Genomic DNA, 20,989 nt, shown 5'->3' with positions numbered 1-20,989 from the left:
AATATTAAGAACCTGCCAACTTCACATGAGATAAATAAGCAGAGTCACCCTCCTGGATGTGTGTTTTGGAAGTAGCTTTAGCGGGACATATATCAGCATTATCTGTTATAAAACTCTTCCCATCTTACTCAAGCTTCGTATGACAGGGGTTTTTTAATTGTCTTTCCAACCACCGTGAGTGGCAAAGATGTGGAACAGCAGCTTGTCTCCTCTGTGTGTCTCATTGACCCCCACTGAAAATGAAGCAACAATAATTTGGCTGTCCAGGTGGAGAAAGCAAGAGGAAGGTAAGAGATCTCTCCTGAGGACCACACAGGAGGTTTTTAGCAGGGTGTGATTCGAATCCAGACCTTCTGATCCGCCAACAAGGCCACTGCGACCTGTTTGTCTCGCTGGAGGTGTAAGGTTTATTACTGTGAGACTATGTTACCAGGCTAGGACAAAAATCAGATGCTTCCGAAGACTCTAGCGGAAAAACACAAGGAATCAACACTGCATATTTATCATATTTGTAAAAATATCCTCCAGGGTTTTTTTTCCTTTTTAAATAAACAATTTTAAAGCTAAGAATAGCACACTGGCATCATTCTACTGCTTTTAGCTATAAGCTCTTCGTGTGTCCGAGAGGCACCAGCGAGGGTCTCGGGCCCCATGATCAAGTCCAACCTCATGGTTGGACTAGATGACCTTTAAAGGTCCCTTCCAACCCAAACCATTCTATGATTCTAAGAGGTGGCCAAAGGTTGGACCCGGTCTCTCCAGGCAGACCTTGGAGAGCTCCCACGGCACTCTGACGCTGGAGCTGGCGTTTTAATTCTCTCCTTTCATTAAAAATCTCCGTTTAGACGTCAGAACTTCGAGAGGAGATCTCTAAATAATCCAACAATACCATCCTTCGAGCTGGGCGCACAGTTTGTTGAGAACAGTGGGAAAGAATCCAACAATACAACAGTTGCCTTGAAGCATGGCTAGCAGCCAGCTGAAGCCCATCAAACGTCAGGACCTGCATTTCTGGCCGGACCTTGAAGAACCACTGCAATGTCACTGGTTCTCCCTGGACCAGGTGAAACGCTACCGAGGGCTTGCTGCTTTTGATCGCTCGGGATATTTAAAGCTAAATAATGAGGGAGGCGGGGGGGGGAACCCCAAGACCTTACTCTTGCAACCCATGTGAGGTTGCTTTGGTCGTAGAGCAGGTGAAAACTTCTTTCAAGACCAAAGTGCTCTTTGAGTCATTTTACATTTACAGGAAGTTTTTTATCTTTTGGTTTAAATTTTACAGTTGTCACACTTCTTTTTTTTTAAAGGAAGCTGAAAATGTTTACTGACATGAACCATACTTGCTTCGTGCCTTTTCAAGTACCAGAAATGTTCCATTGCAGGCATTCTTTGAAATGTTTTCCTTTTTCCTGCACACTCTTTAAGATTATGTCAAGTTTCCTCATTAGAAGTAAGAGGTGATTTCTTATCAGCTGCCTGGCATGGTGCAATGTTTGCATTACGTAGCAAGATGGATATTGCATTTTATTTGTCCTCAAAACTGTGAGAGCGGAGAGGAAGGACTGGGGCCAAGGGACTGGCATTATCACGGGGCAGTCTTCCTGCCTTGTTCACAGCCAAGGACACACATAGATGAGTTTCTTTTCCCTTCTGCAAAAGAAAGATTATTTTTTTTACCTGCCATACTGAGTTACTCTGCCACACAGGAACCACGGCTGGAGTGGGTACCCTTTCCCAAACAATACAAAGAAATCAGCCCCTTCTCATGAGGAGAATTGCATCCCGCTCTCTTTAACAGTTCCCAAGCTCATTTTCCTTTTCATCCCCATATGTCTCCCCAAAACATTTCACCAGCCAGTGCCCCTCTTGCCTCTGAAGACAGCTCACTTGAGATGGGGGAACCTGGCTGGCTGCGCTGAGTGTGGTGGACTGGTTCAACCCCTCTGCTTACCTTCTCACCAAGCTCCACCACGACCACAGATCTTTGTGGTCCTCCACAAGGTCATCGTCTAGAGCTGTTTTTTGCAGGGAGGTGGTGGGGGAGGAGATGACCTGAAGCATTTTCTGGTTTCTCTCCTATTCCTCCAGCAAATGATCTCCAGGCTCTATCTGGCAGGGCATGAGCAGAAAGTCCTCGTGAAGCAACTCAGACAACACCGGAGCACGTATGGAAAGAAAGCCTGGAGCTGTGTTTGGAAGAGGAGAGGCACAGAAAATGTAAGTGAAAACAGCAAAATTGGGAGGGGAGAGGAAGGAGCCCTGCCCTCCTGGCTGCTGAAGCTCCGTGCGTTGGCAAAGACTACAGACACCCGTGCCCAGAGGGAGAGGACATGGGCAACCACCTCCGGCTGGGGAGGGAAGGGAGGGTTTGTGGAGCATTCCCCAGTGAAGGGGGATGAAAGGAGACCTGCTCTTTTGGCCTGGTGGCCAGTCATGGTATGCCTGGTCCCCTGATGTGCTCACAGGGAGCGACGACGGTTTTCAGCGGTAGGGGTTGGGTTTGAAATAGCCTCTCGTGGGGCTGCGAGTCAGGGCTACGGGGCCTGCTGCTAAATCTATGGGACTAATATCTCAGGTGCAGGCAAGCTGGAGCGGAAACTGTGAATCTGAAAAAACAATTAGGAGGGGAAATGGGCTGCTCTTTCCTTAATTAGGGGGAGTGTGAGAATCATTAGCTCCCCTCTCCCATGAAAGCAAGGGTTACTAATGCAGGTGCTTGCCAGCTCCTCTCCCTGCTCCAGTCTGGAGCTGGATGTGACCTGGCAGAGCTGGTGTGCATGGAAAAGAGGGAGTTTTGCTGCATTTTCAGAGTGGCCCAGCATGTTGCACAGAGCCTTGCCTAAAGGTCCATACTGGGAAGCACTAGTGGGCTGGGCCCCTCGGGGCGAGCAGTCCACCAAGTGCCCAGGGCACGTTGGACAGAGCTGGGGGAGGCTGGTGACTCAAGCACCCACCACCGCCCGGCATCACACAACCATGTTGTGTGGCAATGGGGAAAGCTGTAGCTAATACGGACAACAGCTGAACCCTGTTCCTGGAAATGCAATGCAACGTAAGGATCCTCGGTAGCAACACTCGAGGTCCACGTGGTGACCATGCACTGCCTCAATTTCCTGAAGGAGTTCAAACCAGCCCCCCAGTGTTATTTTAGTACAGTTTCTTGTGCATAAATATTTATAAAATGCTTGCTTCGAATACCCATTAAAAAAAAAAAATTAAATAACCCTCCAAATCCCACTCCCGCTTATTGCATCTTTAGCAAAATATTTTCCTAACCTTTCCTATCTTCAACCCTGGGGCTTTCGCTAGCTGAGCAAACCTCTCTCCTCCCCATACCCCAGCTTGCCTGTTCTCCTGCAGGGCAGCAGACTGCTGGCTTGGTGGTTAATGAAGTTACATAGGACTGTAGGAATGTCAGGATTTGGCGGCAAAAGGAGGTGGAGGGAAGAAAAGAAACTTTTCAAATTTGTAGTCCTATCATAAGCACTTGGTTTTCATCCACAGGGTCAATGGGAGAAGGAAAAAGTTCACATACGGTTTACTGACATGCAGCATATTCGACTTGCAAGGCTTGGGACCTTGGGCAGGACTGAAGGTCTGCTCTGGGTGTCCTGGGCACGGGAGACCTCCGTTTTCTCCAACTCTGCCAGTTATCAGCCAGCTCTGCATTGGGAATGGGCTGGACATCATAACAGAAGTGCCACAGGGTGACTTCTTTTTTTCCTTGGGTCTGGGCTAGCTACACAGGTGTCCCAACACGGGAGCAGTGCCACACCAACCCCAGAAGCCCACGAACTTCAGCCCTGAGGGCAGCAGAGAAAGCTTCCGAAAGGCTCAAGCTCAACGACGAAGGTCCCCTCTCTTGCTGTACGGCTGGAGAGTGCCGCAGGGAGGAGAGACCTTTTGGGAGGCTCTCGGGATGTGGAAATGGGGTTACTTACGTGATGCCCAGAGGTGGACAAAGCTTCCCTTGGGGACCAGGGAAGGATCTCTTCCCTGTTTCCTCTGGCTGGTTACCATCCCTGGCCTGGGACTCGGGTTCTTCCCAAACTGACCGCCCTCCCAGCTCATCCAGGGCAGCAGGGCTACAGCCTGTGGCCAGCGAGACTCGACACCTAAGACTGAATCAGCCCATTTTTGAAGTCCTCTTATTACTTGGGATAATACAACTCATTTTACATCCATAGCGTTCGCCCCCTTTTGTTCCTAAAATCGTCTGGTTAGCAAATCCCAAGATAGAGCTGTCAGTCTGCCCCCGGCCATCTCTGCTGCTGCACATGAATGGGGACAGACTCATTTTGAAGCGTTCCTGGGGTAAGGGTGACCTACTTTCATGGCTGCGGTACAGTTCATTACGAATTCCTAATGATCTCATTGTTCCATTAAATGAAGGTTGCCACCTGTCCCGAAGACTTTAGATCAAGCTGGGATTAACATATCTGCTGACCTATTTCTCCCTTTTGTAGGACACAGCCCCATGTTCAATAGGGGTTTTTTTTTTCCGACCATCCAGGGTTGAACCTTAGCAGCGATGGTGGTGGTGCCGGGTCCCATTAGCAGGCGGTGCTGAGCTGGGGCTCCTGCTGCTGCTGGGCACTGCTGAAAATCCTGCCCAGCCCATGTGGACATCACATTCTACCTGCCTAGATCCCACCAGAAAAAAAGGTCAAACCCTATGAATAATTTGCTATGGAAAAAAAGGGAAAAAAAAAAAGAAGGGAATTGCCGAGGTTGCATTTAGGGCAAATGAAATTCTTCCAGTTTAAGAGAGTCTATAAGAGCCTCTCTTAAGGGCCTGGAGGCTGCCTGCGGTTTTGCTCTGGGCACTCATCCCTACTGCAATATCATGGTAACAAAACAGCCCGGGTTAGCACCCAGCAGCCGTGCCGGCTTGTGGACCCTCCCAGGGACGCTGGTGCGGCGGGCCGTGCCGGGGGGGGCAGGCAGCCCCCCCGTTCCCTACGTGCCCCCCCGGGGACAGAGCCCGAGGGTGCTGGGGGCGGCAGGTTGGAAGCACAAGGCGTGCAGGACGAGGCAGAAAACAAATAAAGAAAGAAAGAGAGAGGAATAAATTCCCATGGACAGGCTCGGTGAGCGCGTTGCAGCCAAATGACCTCAAGTGCCCCGCTTTCTTCTCTCGCTCGAGGAAGGCAGCAGTACAGCTGTATTTCTCATAAATAGGAACACCCTAGCTTGATGTTTCTTAAAGCTGTCTAGACAGTAGAGCAAGACCTTATTTCAAGTCACATAATCACTTTCCCATTTTTCTTTGCAGCAGAGGACGTTTTCCAAGATTAGATAGAAGCTGGTGGAGCAACATGTTATTAACCTTGGGTGTGCCTCCCTGCTTTAGGCTCTCCTTGTCCAAGCTGGAGGTGCCTTTCTGTCTGATCACGTCTCCCCTTTATTCGTGCCTTCCCTCTTGACAGGAAAGCTGCTTCTTTCACTAGCTCGCAAAAGCGAGATAAAATTACACGCGGGCTGCAGACAACTGGGAGCACAGAGGGTGCTGCGGTAAAACGCCGGCTCCCTTTAGCAGAAGGCAAATATTTTGTGCTTCCCAACGTGGCACTGATGCCTCCACCTGAAAATAGCAGTAGAGGGGAAAAAAAAAATAAAATAAAAAGCTTTGTGCTGACCTCCGCTAGGCCAGCGTGCCCCACGCTGTTGGAAGGAGATGGTCAAAGCTGCTAAATGTGAGAGACGGTGGAAAAAAAAAGCACAGCCAGGGAAGGGTGCTCCCAGCAGACACATCCCTGCGGCACACCTTGCGTCATGCAGCCTGCACCTTCCAGGGCTGACCGTCCCTGGACACTTTTCTGTGCGTTTCTCACTCCTTTTGCTTTTCTCCGGTAAGACTGCAGCCCGTTCCCACGGAGCAGAGAAGGCAGATAAAATACCCACGTGCCGCTTGACTGCAGCACGTGGCCTGGCCCAGCAGCAACGGCTCGTCCCCATTGCCTGGGGATAAGGAGCCATGGCGGAGATGATGCACCGGGCACTTTTGCTGCAGAAGATGTTCCTCTAGGGCCGAGGACGAGGCTTTCTGAGTGCGAACGGCATGATACAGGCACGCGACCGGCATCCTGTACCCGACACGCACCATTTTTTACTGCGGTGACGGGCAGCGATCTGTGCTCAGGTTATCCAGGGGAAGCACCGTCCAGCTCGGCTTGTTACACTGAATTAAGTCCGCAAAAGCTGAAGACAAATAGACCCATCACAAACGAGATTATTTCCGTTTAGAGAGCCGGGATAAGAGGTTTGCTGCCCTGCCGGAGAAGCACCGGGTCGGTAGGTTAGAAGGTGTTTTTGGGAGAGGCGGGCAGGCGTTTGTAGCCGCGGCCAAGGGCGTGCTGCTTGCCTGGTGTTACAAGAGTGATGCCGACCCTCTCCCTGAGCACTGCGTGCGTAGGGTTACCCATCAGGAGGAAAACATGCGACTGGGAGAAGAGGACTGTCCTCCTCCCCAGCTCTCTACAGGATTGCGCATCTCCCCGCGGTTGTTCAAGTGATTAGCCATGCGCAATAGCAAGCCCGGGCAGGGATCTCTCTTTTTTTGCTTGCTTAACATTTTGCTTTAGAGCATGCAGAACCTGACTTTGGGAATAATTTCAGCGCGAGAGTATCCGGTATTTCTCTGCTCCCTCAAGTAAGCAGTTAAAATCATCCAGGGGAGCCGCCTTTCTTAAAGAAATTCTCTACTGCTATGCAGAAAGTGAATACACGAGCTGCCCGATATTAATGCTTTACTTCACAATTTACATATCAAGTGCCTTAATGAATTGTTTTCAGTATCATTGTCCCTACCATGAATAAACTTAAAAGTAATGGATTTGTAATTAATTAAAGTTTAATTACAATAGTTTGTCATTTTATTATTTGCAATTATTACCATAAAGGCAATAAAAATTGCAGGATGTCACAACTGAATGCAAATCCCTAATCAGAAGCGACCAACTCGCGCCATAACCTTGAACAAGGGTGATTTCATTAATGCCCCCACTCTGGGGCCCGAGCCGCTGCCTTGCGGGTGGCAGCTGCGGCCCCCTCAGCCCTGGCCGGGGCCGCATGGTGCTTTGGGCCATCGTGGTGGGATCCTCTTGCCCCTGCCCCTGGGCAGCCCTGGCCACTCCTCCCCCTTGAATCTCTTTATCCACAAGCTAGGCAGTCAACCACGGACTAAAGAAGCCTTCGCCCACCTCCTGTACGTTCCCCTTGAACACATGGATTTCCTAAAGCAGTTATCCACCGTAATTCTTATTAGCTATAGTTTCTTCCAGGTCCTTTGGATGACTTCTGCATTTCTATCAAGTTTAAAACTCTGCATTAATCCTAATTTCTGCATCATATTCTTCTAACATTTCATTTTCAAACAATTTTTTTTAGTATTATGAAAGGTCATTCCTTAACCACCCCAGTATTACGCCTCTAACTTGGTGACCCCCGGTCATTTCAACCAGGTCCTTTGGATGACTTCTGCATTTCTATCAAGTTTAAAGCTCTGCATTAATCCTAACTTCTGCATCATATTCTTCTAACATTTCATTTTCAAACAATTTTTTTTAGTATTATGAAAGGTCATTCCTTAACCACCCCAGTATGACGCCTCTAACTTGGTGACCCCTGCGGCAGAAGTTCCTTTGCTCTGAAGTATGAAGGATAAAATAAGAAGGGTTAAATTATATCTGTGTTTGCTGCTGCTGTCCCCATGACTATTTCCAGGACTCGCAATACCCATGTTCACATGCAGTTAATTCTTCCCACTTGAGGGAACAAGATATGTGTTTTCTCATCCCTGCATCTTGATAGGCTCCAATCATACCCATGGCTCCCTGGCATATTTCCTTTGGCTTGCCCTGATATCTTAAAAAAACGCGTTTTTTATCCACTGGCCAGTCTCAAGACATCTTCAAAAGGCATGAGAACTGCACCCAGAGCAGCAATTAGGCTGTAATTAAGCAGCAACTTTCCCAGTGAATGCCCTCAAGGGGCTATATTCGGATGCGGGAGAGGGTCTTCAGGTTAGCTTGTCCCATCCTGCTAAATTTATCCCTTCTCACCATCCTTTGCCAAACTTTTCCACGGCCCAAGCCCTCAATCGGGTTTGTTCTTTGAAGTCCATTAATTGGCTGGGAAGGAGTAATTCCATTTTTAGCTTCGTTTCCTAGGGAAAGCGTATGTGCATTTGCCTGTCCTCCCTTAATCGTTACTGAGTGCATTGGCCAACGTCATGCAAAACCCGACAGAAGGAGAGAGGTCTTGTTACCACTCTGCCAACAAGTTACACAAAAACAGGCAGCTGGGGAGAGGCAAGAGAAACCCATTTGATGTCCCCAAGTCAGTGGGTGACTTTCACCAGGCTTGAGAAACCCAACACATGTACGGACCGCAGGCAGACCGCATGCCTCCAAGCCATCATATTTCAAATGCGAAACGTTTCTGCTGCTTCTGGTTGGGAACTCAGCCACCACTTCATAAATCAACACCCCTGCTATCGCCTTTGCTCTGCCAGCAGACGGTTTGATGTGAAACAATACAGTCCTGGAGGCGTCAGCTTCCTTGGGTTATCTTAGTGGAAGGCTAACATCACAGACCCGCTTCATCCGCTGGGACGGTGGGATTTTCAACCTCCTCGCCTCCAAGTGAAATTTCCTTACACGACACCTCGAGAGGTCTAAGCAGCCTCTATTTTTAAGCTGTGATACAGCAGCATTTTCCAAAAGCTTAAGATCTCTTATACCTTAGCACCTCCACCTTAGAGAGGTTTGCAGATATATGTTCAGCTTCAGGCACGCAATCTTTCAATTGCCTTGGCATGAGCTGAGACTTAAACGCGTACGTAAAACCTGCAGGATCAGGGGCTAAAGTTAGGTGAAAGGTAGAAAACAAACCCACCGTAGTCCTGGGGTATTTGCATTTCTCGTAAACATGCTTGCAAAACCACTTAGCAAATGAATGTTAATTGTTCTGCAGAAATCCCACCTTGTTCAAAGGAGAAGGGGAAAAAAAAAAAAGCCCTAGGTACACGTTGCCAATTTTTCCTTTGACGCCCCAAATAAATTCAGGTGATCTCAGCCCGCATTGATCAGCAGAGACCGACTAAGAAAAAAAAAAGGAAATTACTTCATCTTCAGTGCCCATTAACTGATGTTAAGCGATAAAAAAAAAAAAAACAACAAACCTCCGTTCAACAGTAAAAATCCATGTGACGAGCCCACAAATGCCAGAACAAGCTGGGTATGACTGGAGCTGTCAAAGGCATGTAACTGCAAATCTTTAAACCAATTTAAGTGCCTTCAGTTGGGTTTGCGAGACAATTACGCCCCGAACAAACATTTACATGAAAAAGGCTGCGGGCCTCCGCTTTTGTTGCTTTTCCAGCCCAAGGCTGGCAAAGCCGGGAGTATTTTACACATGCTGCAGCTGCTGGGGTAGCAGAAATAGATAAAACTTGACAAATTAACACAGCGTACGCCAAACAAAGAAAAAGACCTTTGAACTTCAGCCTCGCGGCTGCAAGAACGCTGAGCCCAAGCTTAACTCGTAGCCATGCTCTGGCTTTTAGACTTGCCCCCACCTTTGCATCTGGTCTCGGCAAGGGGAAATGCAGCAGCGGCGCTGGCTGAGAGGCCGGGAGCAGGGATGGATTTGAGTGTGATCCTTACCCGGGGCCAAAAGCAGAACAAGCCTCAAAAACTAAGCGCATCTCTTGGGATTCGGGGATTATCGAGATGATTCAGAAATCCCCGCTCCAGAAACGCCTTAACTCCAGCGCTTTTGCAGTTGTTTCAGGCATGTTTGTGCAGAGCAAAGTAATTACGCTGTATAAAACCAAACTGAAACGACGATCGTAAGCCAACGCGTACGCAAGAACAGGGAGTCACTTTGGAGAGAGTTCAGGCATTCAGTGCTGAACTTGCTTTGACCTACTGACTGCATGGACTGGTGACTCCCAGAGCAGCCCAGGCTGAGGACGAGCATCCCTCCGGCTCTTCTTTTCTCTCCTTGAGCCTTCCTACAAGCTCTCCTCAATTTTTTAAAGCCTTCCTTGGTGAAGGTGACTTCTGCCTATCTTTTGCCTTGCCGGCAGCCCCACGTCAGATGTTCTTAAGGTGGGAGGGAAACCTCTTCCTCCCTCATTTTTCCAGGGCTTTCTGAGTCTGTAATATATTAGTTAATCCATTGTTCGAGCCATAACCTTGGCTCTTGTTATGGAACAAACAGGAACTGGGGTGGCTTGACAGCTCTGCTGCTGTCTTCTCTCCAGATTTAGACTTTCATAAATGACCCTGTCAAAGCTACGCCTCGCAGTGCCGCAACGCTAATTGTTGGCGGTATGGATCGATGATACCCTATTAAAGCCCCTCGGCAGGGATAAGGTTTGACTTTTTGTGTTCGGATGAACAGCAGCGTGGATGCTTCAGCAGAAGGAGCATCACTTGGCCTGCCTCCATATCGGGCCACCAGCGCTTCTGCAAGCCAGCGTCCCTGTGGTTGAGTGCATAGCATCATCTCAGGGCATCCTGGAAAATGGAAACCGTTCTCCTTCCTGAGACAAACCCTCTCTTTCAAACCTTCTTCTTTATATGGAAATACTCATTAAGTTCCTTAAAATACGAACAAACAGGAAATTCTTTATACGCCACTAAAATAGAGTCAAAATCCTCACTAGGTTGACACAAAGGTAAACAAAACATGGACTACGTAAAAAAAAATTAAAATTACTGCAGAACTCACCACATAACTCAATTTTTTTTAAAGTAAAATAGATTCATCTTCATTGCTCCAATGAAAGCTTTGCCAAACTTTGTGGCAGTTCTCATTTTCAAGAAAGGGGCCCATATGACAATCCCTTCTCATTTTTTTAAAAAGCAAGTTTTGTGACCACTCCCTTTCTGTAACATCTTTGGCTCATCACCTATGCCATGCAGTTTCCAGACAGGAAAAGCCAAAAAGAGGAGCCGTAGGCACGTAACCCTCTCCTGGCGATTCCTGCCCCGGGAAGGTGCGACCAGGGGGGACTGCACAATGGCTCATGAGCAGATGGAGGAGAAGGACCGGCCGCAGAGCCGGGAAGGGTCTGGGGAGCGTCTAACTCCACATGTCCCACTACGTCTCTCAGCACTAAACGCTTCCAATGCATGGTGGTCACGCTGTGAGGTCTGGACAGGTTCATGCAACAAGAACTCCGCTGAGAGTTAGTAAATACAGAGCAACTACCAGACCCAGAGCAGATGTTTTTGTGGGATAATGGCTTAAAAGCAACATCACCCCTTCATGGACATCCCCACAAGTCCTACCAACCTTGGCAGGGGTAGCGTAGACTGGGGCCGGGTGTTTCTGAGAGACCTCACATCACCATAATCCCACAAAGACTTTCTTCTTTCTTTCAAGTCTCCTCTGCCAAAACTACGTGAGGTTTCCACTTTCTTTTGGCAGGGAAATTCGAAGACCTGTGCAGATTCCCTCGTGCCGTGCCAGGAGAGAGGAGCGATGACTGATTGATCTAGGTTTCTCCCGTCAAGTACCGAAAGTATCCATCTTCTGGAAGAAGGTTAATTACAGAAGCTCAGCTTGCACACAGGGGTCCCACCAGTCAGCACAAGATAAGAGGCCTTGGGAGTATAAATTATTAGAGATGATAAGGCAGAATTTCCCCTTAAACAGCTTTGTACATACGTTCCTAAGGTTGACTCCAGAGACGCCTGTCATCGGATGTCAAACAAGAAGCAACAAAAATTACAGAGAATTAATTTCTTGTCTTCTTTTTTGCAAGCATATGACACCTTCTCCCTCGTTTAGATTACCCGAACGATTTCAGATCCTAACGAGATGTGGCTAGATGACAGGACCCGGCAATCAGAACCGATGCCCGATCACCCACGCTCGATCACAGCAGGCGGCGAGAGCTCCACCGCTCTGTCGCGTCTGCAGAAATGGGGGCTGGTTTTAGCTCTAGAAATAAGATAAATTACAGGCACCAATTGCTACAGTTTTTGTTGTGACTATCTCTTCTGCAAGCGGTGTATAAACAGGAAACCACGGCCACATGGCAGGGAACTGACTCAATTCTGGTGAATGCTGATAGAAATCGGGTCATATTGACATCCTTTGTTTACGCACTGCTTTGTTAACACTGTTTATCCTTAGCGTCTTGGCCGCATGTTTGGAAAAACTCCCACTTTGCCACCCATCTACCGCTCTTTCGTCCCCCAAAAACCGTGCCACTGCAAAACCCCTTGCCTCGAACCATCACCAGTAGCAGCTCCTTCAGACCCAGACCCAAGGGGATGCGCGCTTTTGGGGTACAAACCGACTTACTCCACTCTTCCAGGAAGGTTTCCTGCTGATGCCTAGGAGCTTGCGATTAGCTTTTACCTGCACGCAGGAATTTCTCTCCTACCGAGGAGACAAATCTATTTTGAGCGACCAACCTGCTGAAACGCAGCCCACCGCAGGACAAACCTGCAGCCTAACTGCGCGTTGCACGGCAAAGATCAGCCTACGTTGGGCTGTCGGCTGTTTATCTCTACCTCGTAGTTTATTCCAAGCCTGAATCCATCCTACTGGAATAAGGAGTTTACGTGCGTTATAAACGTCTTCCAACGTTATTAACACGTCAATATCTGCATTATTGCAAACGTGATTCGTTCACAACGTTCTGTATTTTACAGCAGCAGTTCTTCTGTTCCTAAACACTTTCCTCCCCACTCCAGGCATGCCGGAAATATCAAGGTAGCGTTCCCACCGTCAGCTCTGGGACATCAGAAATAGATGACACAAGAAGACCCTCAAATTCCTGCATTCATGTTTTAGGGATTTCTTTACCCAGCTGAGTCCACAGCAGGTCACAGGCTTCTGCTGGCGGCTCCTTTCACATACCCTTGGCTTTAGAGGAGGAAGGCTATTGCGAAAGCCAAAAATTTTGAGCTGAGAGGAGAAAAAATTTCGGGCGTAAACTCTTGTTAATTCCACCCCCATTTTTACCAGCTAAAGAGCTCCTTCTCCACCCCCAGATTTCTGCGGGATCGCATTAGCTCTCGGTCTTCGCAATCTAATCCGATTCATTTTTAAGCGCTGCCTCTATCAAGGGATTTTTTTATTAACCACACAGCACGAGGAGTTTAACCTTTACTATGGGTTAGCTATACGCTGAATTCCTCCCTGCAAATCAGCCCCTCTCCTCTGCATCTACCACCAGTCACCCAGGCTCAGCCCTGGGGATCCGCCCAGCCGGACCCTCGGCAGACGGGCAACGCGTTGCACGTGGGCGCCCAAAGTCACCGCCTGCACGAGAAGGACTCGCACCCAGGTATCGACTGGGGTCACAGAGCCCAGCCCCGACGTAGCGAGTTCGGGACTAAGCAGCTCAATGCCTCAGGGGTGGCAGGATGAGGAAGAGGATGAAGGCTGGGAGGCATTTTGCCAGCCAGTGACCTACTAAAATTAGTGAGCTGGGTCGGTGGGGATAGGCAGAGAAAGGCTTTGTTCTGGGGAATTAGTACCTGGGGAAGCCTCTACCTCTGTCTGCCCAATATATAATACTGGGAGATTAACGGGCCACGGCATGGTAGTACGAACACCTTGCAGGGCTTCGTGGTGGGCTTTTGAAACGTGAAGAACCAGCAAAGTTTGGAAAACGAGTGCTAAGACCTCTGAGCTTCAGCATTCAAAAACACAGAGGCCATCTCAGGCTTGAGGACTTAACAGCATGGGAAATACCCTACTGGTCCCTGCCAGCCCAAGGGCCCACCTAGCCCTCAGGCTTCCACGGCAATAGGAGATGCTGGTTTGGGTGGTCCATGAGCCCCGCTTCTCTCTGCTGCCCTTCCCCTCGGACACCTCCAGCAGCCCCGGCTCCTGCCTGCATCCATCGAGGAAGCAATATTCCCCCGTTCGCTTTTCTCGCTGCCATCGCGATTTTGCAGACCTCCATCAACCCCTCCAGCCTGAGCAGCTCCAGCATTTCCAGTCCGTCCTGGAAGGGCTCCGTCCCCTCCGCGGTTTTGGCTGCCCTTCCCGGTACCTGCTCCACCTCCGCTGCCCTCCTCAAGATAACGAAAAAAAACCCAAACCCTTATTACAACTCCGAGCCGACGCAGTCTGGGGCAGGGTCTTTCCAGTTCTCATGGACAACCACACACAGTTAAAAATCTTGCAGCTGGTCAGAGCAGCCAGATGTTATTGCCGCAAATTTCCTCAGCCCCGTGCTCCTTCGGTAAGGGGAAAGCTCTGGCTTGAGCTGCAGCCGTAAAAAAAGTCTGCTGAAGATATAGGATAGGTTTGGTTTTGTGCTCCTTCAAGGCCGTGCTGGCAAGAGCAGCTCTGCAGATGCTCCGATGTTCCCAGCCAAACCAGTGTGAACTGGGAAGCCGGGCTCAATGGAGCCGTGCCCGGCCCCTGCCCCGAGCACCCCGAAGGGCGAAGAAGGGCCGTGCCACCGCGTGGGGCAGGGCTTCGTCCTGTCCTCAATTTGCCTGTGGGATCCGAAAGGAATTTTTTCCTATTTCTCTGCCAGGCAGGGACAAAAAAAAACCCCAACACTTTGTTGTTGTTTATACTGGATAGGATTAAAGTTTTCAGCATTTGTTATATTTAGATGTCTTTCAGATCCAGATTCGGGGAAACATTATGCACGATTCTTGCTCTGTTTACCCTTCGCTCCGTTCCCTGGCTTTTATTGTTCTTCCAGTTTATTCCTCTTCCCATTTAGGTTACGTTTCCCCAGGACCGCGGCATAACCCCAGATTTCCCAGGGAAACCAGCACCTCTCGGCAGCAGCGACCGGTTTTGTGGCTCCAGCCACCTCGGTGCTGCCTAAAGCAAAGCGCAGCCTCGCGGCAGAAGTTTCATCGCCAGCGATCAGCCAGGCAGAGAAGGGGCAAATCGCTCTTTCCTGAATCACAGCCCGAATGACCCCTTAAAGCGGATAATTCACCCCAAGACAAAGGCATCTATCCACCTGAGGACGGTGCTCTGTCTAGCATCCCCCAGCCTGCCCTCGCCCGTCCCCAAAAAGGGGCTCCCAACGCCCGCCATGCTGCAGGGCTGGGACCGAGGTGCCGCACAACCCTGGCTTCTCCGGGGAGCGAGGAATTTTTGTTCCTCTTCCCCTCCCTGAATTTCTTGGGGAGGAAAGGATGCCGATCATCCCTGCAGTGAAGGACTTGTGAGCAAAGCCCTTATACTCTCATAAAACCTTCCCAAAGATGACCGTGTGAAAGATCATCTTATCGACAGGGTGGACGGAAGAGGAGTTCACATCCAGTGCCCATTTTCCAGTGAATCATTCCCTTTAATCTAGCTGAAAAAACTCTTTTTTTTTTTTTTTTTTTTTTTTTCCAGAGCAGACACATGTTTTGCTGTGCTCTTCCTTCACCCTCCCTCGCAGGCGAGGCAGGACAGAGCGCCTGATACCCGATCTCTCTGCTGTGCCCTGGCTAATGGAAAAAAGCTGCTCGCTCGGAGCTGCTCTGATTTATTCCATAATAATCTCTCCGACGGGGAGTCTCTGACCTCCCCATAGAGGCTCCATTAAAACCGAGCCTGGTAGCTGGGTAAGGACAGGTAGTTATTTTCTCCTGATAGCAACGGTCGTGCACAGTAATGTGCCATTTCTGCACGTCGTCTTCATCTTAAATATAAAGGCAGCCATTGGAGCAGAAGCTTATTTATTCGTCTTTCGAGGTCTGGACCAGAACCCGTCGTTCGCTTTAGCTCAAAACCCCGCGCACGGATCCCGGCAGGGCTCCCGCGTGTGTTCAATTTGAGGAGCGCAGACTACCCACCCACCCAAGGCTGAGCTTGTGCAGAGCTGCCTGGAGGAGCGGGATGCAAAAGGCACTTTGACTCCAGCTAAGCCTGACCTATCCCTTCTGGCCACGGGGAACCCAGGAACAGATGGCTGGCGCTGGGATTTTTTTCTCCCAGACTATCTCTGATGTTTAATTCACATTTTACGGATTTGCTATTGCTGTGTAGAGCACGAAGGAGAGCACGCTATCGGGTTGCAGGGAGGTGAAGAAGGTACCTAACAGCTTTCCTCCTCTTCTTAAAGAGGACTCAAGAGAAGTTTTTGTTTTTGTCAGCGATGGGCAATTTTTCAAACGCATTCACTGTGACCTCCTTGGAAGTCTTTGCTATCTTCCACGTTTAAAGCAGCGTTATTATAGCCTGAATAGCCGAGCGGTGAGCACTTACAGAGAGGGGTACGTCTTTCATTAGCCCAAATTATGTCACTGGGTAAAATAACTAGGTGAGCTTTCACGTGCAAAAGTCCTTCTGCAGGTGTTCGGTCCGACTGTTCGCCCAAAGATCACCGGATTATTTGGTTGGGGTTTTTATTTTCCCCTTCAAGCTTTACACTGCTTGCAGCAATTAAGTGATTCCAGACAAGACTTTTGCTAGCGGTTGGTTGTCACATTTGAAGGAGTCTCTGCCACGGCGAACACGGCAAATTTTAAGACCTCCCCGCTCGCTGCGTCCCCTGATTTATTTCATTTGCGCAGAAGCCCGCCTCTAAGCTGGCATAGAAATATTAAGATGCATGGCTGGTTTTACTCCTTTTTGACCCAGAAGGGAAAACTGGCTGTGTGCGCTAACAGCTACGGAACGAAGCCAGAGTATTCAATTAGAGAGACAAACAATCTGCAGGAAATCTCTTAGGTGACCAAATATTTACTGCGCCAATGAAACTCCCAAAAAAAAGTTCCCACTCAAAAATACTTGAAATTATCAGACTTTTTCCCCATTTTTCTCTACATGAGTAGTCAAAAAGTTTCCTCTGGGAAGACAGAGCTGCAGCTGTGCTCCCCTCCTGCCGAACGGCCGGCAGCCTCCTCTGGACACGGAGCGGGAGGCACAAAGAGGCGCAGGACCCCGTGCTCCTGCTCCGAACCTGTCCCCCAAGGAAAAACCCAGTCCTAGCTGGGATTTTTTTTTTTTTTTAATGTAAATAAATCAATGCTAAAAGTAACTCGGGGTCAGATAGAGCCTTGCAGCACCTTTCCATCGGGGCTGGAGGGAGCGTAAAGCAGCAGGAGCACTGGGGGGGGGGGTGGGGAGCTTGGCCGTCCTGCTCCCCCCTCTGCAGGGGCTTTCTTTCCAGTTTATGGTTCGACGAGGGTTGTTTTCCTGAGCACTGCCAAAAGCCGGTCGCTGTTATGCCCCTCAGCTCTCTGATCAGGAGAGCAACACCATCAGGGTAGGGAGTGACCAGCATCTGCTTCTGCACAGCTCTTGGCTCCGCTTAAAGGTCCCGCGGGGCTACAGACGTGCTTTAACCTCCACGGCGAAGGCACCGAGCACCCGTCCCGGCTGCCTGGCTTTTCAGGCAGCCGGTTACCGTCCCTGGCATCGCTCACGCTCCTCGCCGCCGCGCCAGCGCGCAGCCCGGCACCGATGCAGCCGCCGGGGCACGCGTCCTCGACACGCCGTTGCTCTCGTGTCGGGTGGGAGAGGTCGCGGCTAGTTTTTAGACCGTGAATTTCTCGCGGGCTGGACAGACTGTCTGCAATTACAACATTTTTGCAGGGCATGAAAACCATTTTCCGCCAAACCCTGGGGACTGCAGACGCCGGCCCTGCCGGGGGGCTGGAGCTGCGATATTTCCTGTCCTCCCCTGGCTGAGGGGCTGCTTTTTTTGATGGCTGGGCTCCAGCGAGGGCCGACGCGACAGCTTTTGCACGCCATATCGTCCGCACGGAGCCGAGCCTCCGGGGACTGAGCCAAGGGGACCCCGGAGCTACACGGAAACGCCCGCGGGAGCGACGGCATTGCGGCAGCCAGAGGAGTTGCTGCCTGCCAGCCGTCTGCCCGCGTGCCCTCCGCCGCTCCCCGCGAAAGCTTCCGTCAGTCCGACGTGCGGCAGGGGGGGAACACGAGCGCAGGCAGCTGCCGGCACCCTCCGCGGCTCCGCTAAGGCTTGGAAACTTGCTAAGTGTGTTTGAGCCTTGACGGCCAAAGGCGAGAAAAATAAGGGCTGTTTTTCTTTCCCGGCTGCTCCCGTCAGACAGCTGGTCATTGCTAGCTCCTTCCCCTGGCTCCATCCCCATGGACGGTCTCAGGCTGGCCGCTGCCGCAGCGTACGTGGTCCCCTGCCTGCTCCCGGGTGCCCGGGCGGCATTTCCTTCAGGAGAGGGTACTGACTCTTCATCAGCCTTCAAGTTCCCGAAGCCGCGGCATCTCGCCTCCTACGAAAGTGCCCAGGCACCCACAGCCTGGCTTCACACCCCCTCGGACCCTGCAAGCAGAGGAGTCTGGCACAGCCAGCCGAAATGCCTGGACCCAAAAAGCAACTAAATACGCCTGGGGCCGGAGCAGCTATGCCAGGAATGCTCCAGTGGGCTGCCAGCCAAAACCATGAACTCCTCCGGCACTGCGGTGCTAGGTAGTTTGAATTGGGTGGTTTTCTTCCATCCCTATTTTTCTTTCTTTCTTTCTTTGCCTCGGTTCTGCTCCTCAGCAGTCCGAGCGTGCTCATCCCTCCTTTGCAGTTCCTCTATGCATGTGATGGACCCGTATTTCCAGTGATCAAAGTGAGAATAAAACAGAGTTAAAGAGCTCGTATTGTGCAGGTGAGTAAATGCAAAGCAGAGAGCACGGGAAAGCTCGGCGCTCCTTTGCTCCTCGGTGTGACCGTAGGTATGGGACCGTACAGCCAAAGCCTTCGGGGCTTGGGAAAACGTGGGATCTGGGGACCTGACTGAAATAGAAGATGACAACAAAAAGCCAAACCTGAGCTCAAAGCTGGGACGCCGAGTGCCATCGGGAGCAACTTCCCAAAGGAATTCCCGTCGGCCCCATCACGGCACCGCCCTGCCTGCGGCCGAGCCCTTGCCGCGCATCTCGGCCCGCAGCGAGGGAGGAGACACCGCTTAATCCCCGCATCCGTACGGCGCCTTAACGCCCCATCTCCCTCCGTCCCAACGGAAAGTTGGCCCTGCCAGGGAGCAGCACAGCCCTGCTGCCGTAACGCCGACCTAAGGTCTTCCGCTAAAGGTTCCCCCCCCCCCCAAAATGCTGCATTTCAAAGCAATTCCTCCTGCCGGCGTCTCTATACAGCATGAAGCGCTGATGCCATTTAACAACCCCCTCCCTTTTCTTGACATTAGCTTAAACTGCACTGCCAAATTAAGCAAACCCGCTGCCCAGCATATGTTATTTCTCATCTTTTTCTCCTCTCCCCCCAACCACTGCCACTACCATCCCTCAAAGGGACCAAGTACAAATAATTCAGCCTCTGCCACTCAGACCGGTTTTAATCAAAGGATTTGCTGGGTTTCTGCCGTGTGGGACACCTCATTAACAACTTCACACCTTTAAGAAGGAAAAAAAGTGGTGTTATCCATTTCAGCGTCACCGTGCTTAATGCTGGTACCTGGCATTTTGCACCGGGGTCCCCTCCTGGGACAAGTTTTATTTTGGTGGGGAACAAAACAACAACAAAATGAAAAAAAAAAAAAAAAAAAAAGCATTGCTGGGCTGAAAGGGCTTAGAGATCGGCAGGAGTGTATTCGTCAGAAAGGAGATTAGAGCCTAATGAAATTTGTCTTTGTGCGTGTGTCTGTTTCTCTCTTTTTTTGGGGGGGGTCTTTGTAAAAAGCCAGGCTTATTAAAATGCAGGGAGAACCCCACACAAAAGACATTTCTTAGGGTCCAAAGGCGCGCTTATTAATGCAGAGGTTTTTGTACAGAGCATGCCAGTTTCGGGGGATTTTGGGTATTGTTTGGGGAGAAGAAAGCAAGCCTCACTGATCATTTTCTTTTCCAGTTTTAATCAGAGCAGCTGAAGCAAGCAGGTGCTGCGATTCAGAGCCTGCAGAAAAGGGCAGGAGATGGGGGGGAAGGGAAACGTCACGGGGGGGGGAAAAAACTCATCTGCATGGGGGGTTTTGACTATTTTGGCTCGTTAAATTGCAGCGCAGCCGTGCCGTGTCCCCGTACCTGGCTTCCTGCCTGAGGATGGCAAGTAGCTGCTGGGGAAGCATTGCCCGGGCACACCGCCAGAAGTCAAAGCCTGCTTCAACTGCAACAGGTTGGCATCAATAGCCAGCGACCTTAACCAAAGCATCCATTTCCCCACGTACGCCTCTGATGACGCCAAACCGTTGGCATGGAAGAAAATAAGGGGTTGCGGCCGAGATACTGGTGTGGAACACAACTCTGATTTCTTCTGTTCACTTCAAAACACACCGGGGTCAACGCCCTGCCGCAGCAAGCACGCGTGAACGCCGGTGGGCGGCATCGGCGGCAGCATAGCTGCACGGGGATGGTTTACCTTAACGGGGCCTTAAGGCTGGGAAAATACGATGATGGCACTACGTACGTGGAGCTTCTGCACGGCCGTTGCGGACAGAGAGGCTGTGACAAGCGATGGCAGCCCAAGCGTGCTGGCACAGGCTTGGAGAAAAGGAGGAGAGGTACGGATTTGCCCCCGTCCTAAGGAGGACCCTGGTACTCCTCCAAGAAAAAGTTTGCCTAGGCGTTCACTCTTAGAAAAGCAAACCCAGGGATGGGTTGTGCAAGGGGTTGGGACTCCACCAAGTCCTCGCTTGCAAGAGGGGAAAGGCTTGAAAAATCTCTGCAAGGCACTTTTCGCACTTCCCGTGACTCTCAACCCAAAGGGGGAAGCCCACGTCTACCTGCTGGTTGGGAAACCTGCCCGAGGCTCCCGCTAACAAGTGTTTCTCGAGCATGACTTGTTTGCTATCAGCAGCAGAGCCCTTGGGAGTGTGTACTCAAGAAGAGCAACAGCAGGAGTTTCAATTAACTAGCTTTTGACACTTTGACAACAGAGTTGGGTCCACCCAGCTGGCTTTTTTTCCACCCTGCTTGCACGTTTCCACCTGCTACGCTATGAAAACTATGAGAAAAACCTCACGTGTTTTCTTATAAGGTTTTTCCTTCTGAGAAAACATGGGAACCAGTCCCATGCTGCCTCAGCCGAGAGAAGAGCGTACGGAGGGTAAGCACCGAGGAGGACACA

General features: G+C 50.4%; 1 long non-coding RNA gene across 5 annotated transcripts in view; it reads right to left on the bottom strand.

Moving 5' to 3' along the window:
- LOC142414835 (uncharacterized) overlaps nucleotides 1-20,989 on the bottom strand; it is a 69,798-nt gene that overhangs the window by 21,367 nt on the left and 27,442 nt on the right. For 4 of the 5 annotated variants that reach the window (XR_012777230.1, XR_012777229.1, XR_012777231.1 and 1 more), the window contains one exon: nucleotides 1,952-2,186. This is a non-coding gene — a long non-coding RNA (uncharacterized LOC142414835). The remainder of the gene's footprint in view (nucleotides 1-1,951; nucleotides 2,187-20,989) is intronic. The other variant, XR_012777233.1, reaches the window with a different exon arrangement.

This window comes from Mycteria americana, chromosome 9 (genome assembly GCF_035582795.1).
Source record: "Mycteria americana isolate JAX WOST 10 ecotype Jacksonville Zoo and Gardens chromosome 9, USCA_MyAme_1.0, whole genome shotgun sequence".
Lineage (NCBI taxonomy): Eukaryota > Metazoa > Chordata > Aves > Ciconiiformes > Ciconiidae > Mycteria > Mycteria americana.
Note: the sequence above shows the minus strand (reverse complement) of the source record. Positions and strands in the feature narration are given on the sequence as shown.